Raw genomic sequence first — 4,652 nt, 5'->3', positions numbered from 1 at the left:
AAGCTTGGTGAGAGCTTGTGGAGACAGGATTAGCCCTTTCAGCTGGGCGTAGGGTTAAGAGTTGGTGGCTTGGCTGTTTTGCTTTTCTGATCTTCATCTTGAAGCTTGAACCCCAATATTTGTCTCTTGGGCTTTTATTTTTCATGTTAAAATTGGTGACCAGTGTTAAAGTACAAACTCATTTAAAAGCTGTTTTGAGGTCACCTGCCTAGGCCCAAGCCTGAGCTGCAGGCAGGACTCCCAACTGAGTTCTTCCTGCCTAAGTCCCTGACCAACCAGCTAGGTTTTTTGTTTTCTCCTCAAATCTTTGAGCAAGTGTGGGATTTTTCATTTGTAGCCTTTATAAACAGTCTTCAGGTGCCACTCGAACTTGGGAGGCTTTTGGGCTTTCCTTAGAGCTTCTCTCTTCAGGCTAACACTCTTAGCTCATGGCCACAAGTGATTTCTCTGATTCAGATGTGCTATGCCCCACAGTTCACTGACATTGTTGGCAGATTTGGTAAGTCAATTGGAAATTCTTAAAGGAAGGGATTAGTTAAAAAGAGAGTTTTTCCACACTAAAAATGGGAAAATCACTATTAAAATAGAGAGAATTAGGTCTCTGTACGATTAAATAATGGATGGTTTAAAAATGGAACAATTAAATGAAGGGATAGTCAACTTAAACAGGATTGACATACTGTTGATTATCATTTTGATAATCTTTGTTGTAATTTTGATGATTCTTGTTTTATCTCTAAAAATGTTGGTTGATATGAGTGCTATGATGCAGGCCTTTGAAAAAGTTATTAAGAGGCATATTGTAGAGATATTAAAACCCAGAGTGAGGAATTACATGGAGAACCAAATTCAGCATTGCATTTTAAGGTTAAAAAGGAACACTTTAAGGTCTTAAGAGAACCACCTTTAATATATCCAGGAACCTTACAGGTAATACCAAATGAAGGAATTTCTATAAGCGCTACTTGGAAGCCTGTGACAATGCTAGATTTAGGAAAATTCAAGGAAGCTGTAGTCTCATATGGCATGCACTCACAATTTGTGAAACAGATGATTAGACACATAGTCTGTTTGTAATATGGTTTTCCCTATACATTTGATAGATTTGATTAAAGCTTTCCTAGATCCTGTACCACAATTACAATAGACTTCCTGGCTAAGAGAAAAGGTGAAGAATATTGAACAAAAGGCTAAAGCAAGAGGTATGGATATTTCCCAAGATCAAATTATTGGAGAAGGAGATATGCTACTTTAGAAAGGCAATGTCTCTATGATGATCACCACTTGAGTTTATGCCATGCAGCAGCTTTGAATGCTTGGAATAGAATTGGAGATGCAGGGAAGAAAATTGAATCATTTAAAAAGTTATGCAGGGTCCAAAGAAAGCATTCACAGATTTCATACAAAGACTGTCATCAGCAGTAAATAGAATGATATCAGATTTAGAAGCTAGAAAAATAATAATTAAAACTATGGATTTTGAAAATGCTAATGCCCAATGCAAAATTAGGCCTTTAAAAGTAAGATCAGCACCTTTGGAAGATTGGATCTGAGATACAATTAATATTGAAACTAATGACTATGATGATGATACATGGATAGGACAGGTGATTTCAAGAGTTTTAATGAAAATTTGAAATGTCAAATGTTTTAGTTATGGCAGAGAAGGTCACCTGTAAAGGGATTTCAAATAGGGTATTTCTAGAAAAATTCTTTTATAAACATAATCAAAACAGAATGCTCCTCCCTTTTGGACTATGCAGAAGGTGTGGCAAAGCAGGCATTGAAGAAAGGAATGTAGGTCAACAAGAGATTATCAAGGTAATACTTTGCTATCAGGAAACACCTTGAGGGGCTTCTCTAAGGCCCCTATGCAAAACCCTTTGTCAAATTTAGTTCAGTCCTTTCCTGTCACCATGGAAACCACTTCCTAGAGCAATCAAAGAGCTTAGTACCTATTGTAAGAAATCATACTGTTCTGGATGATAGAAGAGCTATAAAAGAGACAGCAAAAACGTCAGGAAAAATCACAAAGTGAGTATATTGGCAAACTTCTAGAAATGAGCAAAGACCAAAATTAAAAGTGTGAATAATTGATGTTATCATTGAAGCAGGCTCAAATGTATAGGACCAGAAGGACAGAGAGGAATATTAAAGCCATATGTTGCTAATATTGCAATGAATTTGTGGGGACATGCTTTATTACAGCAATGGAATACTCAGATAAACATTCCTCCAATCTTAGAAACAAAACATAAATTAAGTTATGGTTATGGAAAATTTATAAGAAGGTATTAAAAAGAGCAATCATTGATAATTCAGGTAGCACAAGAACAGGACACAACAGCTGCTAATCTTCCAAAGACACCAACAGCTCTACCTTCAAAATGTCTGACAGATGAACCTGTATGGGTTGTGCAAAGGCCTTTAACAACAGAGAAAATGTAGGCTCTAGAGGAGCTGGTACAGGAGCAACTAAATGCTCAGCATATAGAGGAATCAATTAGCCCATGGAATTTTCCTGTATTTGTTATTAAAAATAAATCAGGAATATGGAGATTGATAATAGATTTAAGAGCTGTTAATAAGATGATATGGCCAATGGGCTTTCTATAGTTTTGAATTCCTTTGTCTTATTTATTGCTTAAAGGATGGCCTCTTGTAGTTATTGATTTAAAAGATTGTTTCTTTAGTATACCATTACAAGAAAAAGACAGAGAAAAATTTGCCTTCACAGTGTCTACTTACAATAATTGTTAGCCTACTAAGAGATATCAAAGGAAGGTTCTTCCACAGGGAATGTTAAATAACCCCACCCTGTGCCAATATTGTAGAAAGCAGCCATTGGAAGTAATATGTAAGCAATTTCCTCAATCTATAGTTTCCCATTATATGGATGGCATCTTACTAGCTGATTAAAATATAGATACTTTAGAAAGAATGATTGAAGAAGTAAAGAAAATTTGGCTTTGTTGGGAATTACAAATTGTTCCTGAAAAAATACAGAGGAGATTCTATTAATTAATTATTGTATAAAGTAGGTTTATAAAATATTAGACCCCAAAAGGTACAAATTAGGAGAGATCAACTGTAGACTGTTAATGATTTCAAAGATTGCTAGGAGACATTTCCCATCTACAGCACATTATTGGGATAAAACCTGATCAACTGAAGTCTCTGAAAGAAGAATGAGGCTCCACAATGACCATTTCATCAGGACTATGACAACACCATTAAGCTGAACTATTGTGGGAAAATTACCAATACAGAGCCAGATAAAAATACAAGGGATTTTAATAGGGAAAAGCCTTACTTACAGAGCGACCTAGCCAGCCGGCATGGCAGCAGTCCATACAGCAAGCCAAAAGTGAAACCGAAAACAGAAACCTGCCACCTGAATGTCCCTTACTCTACATCACCCTGACCACACCCTCACAGGCGTGGTCAGGCACACCTGTAGCCAGCCCCTAAGCAGTTGTGGCTACAGCATCCCCTACACTAACAATACCAATTAAAGATCGACTTTGGACTAAAAATTGCTCAGAACAATTTTGAGGTGGCCAGCTAAGATGATCTAGCCTCACAGACTACCCAAGCCAGGACTTGAGACAAGCCCTGCAGTTTTCCATTATGCAGGGATTGGACAAAAATGTTACAGTTTCACAGTTAACACAAAATTTTTCTTTTTAGGATCCCCTAAAGATGCCATTATCCCCAGACAGCAGGAAGTAACTTTAAGAACACAAGGACCACATTCCCAAGATGTAGGGTGGGTAGTTTTTGGTCATTCAATGATTTATGGATATTTGTCATTGTTGTTTAGGGAGATTGGTTACACAATGTTGTTGATTATGGTCCGGAAAAAAGTTGAACAAAGGAGATTAGATTCCAGTTTTTTTTTTTGAAAAAAAAATAGAGATGTGATAGGATAAAAGGATAGATTATTGAATCTGCTGTTGGAAATAAACAAGGGAGGTTATAGATATGATATAAGATAAAAGGTAGATTATTGCGTCTACTTCTAAAATGTATAGATATGATTAAAAGGTAGATTACTGAATCTACTTTTAAAAAGCATTTACTAGTTTTCAACATTTTATATTAGATTGGACATTTGTATATTGTATACAAATATTGTGTATTGATACAAATTTGAAATTAATTGGTAAAAACATACTGTCCACACATTTCTAATATTGTTCAAGGGATTGAACCTATATAGCTCATTTATCAATTAATGCAAATTTCTAGTCCGTGAAAGTTATTACCAACTGTATAAGATAGTAAGGAAATGTAGGTTAGTAACTAGTCATCTATTACAATTGAACTTGCAGTCACATTAGGTATGTTTTTAAGTGTCAAACAGATATATTTTAGGAAGACAGGTCATCTCCAAACACTTCAGAGATCTACAGAATATGACATTTAAAATGTTTTAATAATATGGGTATTTTTATGAAAATGAGACATGTCTGCTCCTGGCAGCATAAATGTACTTCAGAGAAGATGATGGGTATCAAAAAATCTCCACTTTCTTTGTGACAAAAGTAGCCACTGGGCATTAAAGTACCCTTGCCACGACTGTTGAGAGTATGCTGTCCAAATTGGACAAACAGGACACCAAAAAGTGTGACTGCAAGCCTTGCCAAGAC

This window comes from Cricetulus griseus, chromosome 2, assembly GCF_003668045.3.
Source record: "Cricetulus griseus strain 17A/GY chromosome 2, alternate assembly CriGri-PICRH-1.0, whole genome shotgun sequence".
NCBI lineage: Eukaryota > Metazoa > Chordata > Mammalia > Rodentia > Cricetidae > Cricetulus > Cricetulus griseus.
The sequence above is the reverse complement of the archived record's forward strand: the minus strand, read 5'-3'. Positions refer to the sequence as shown.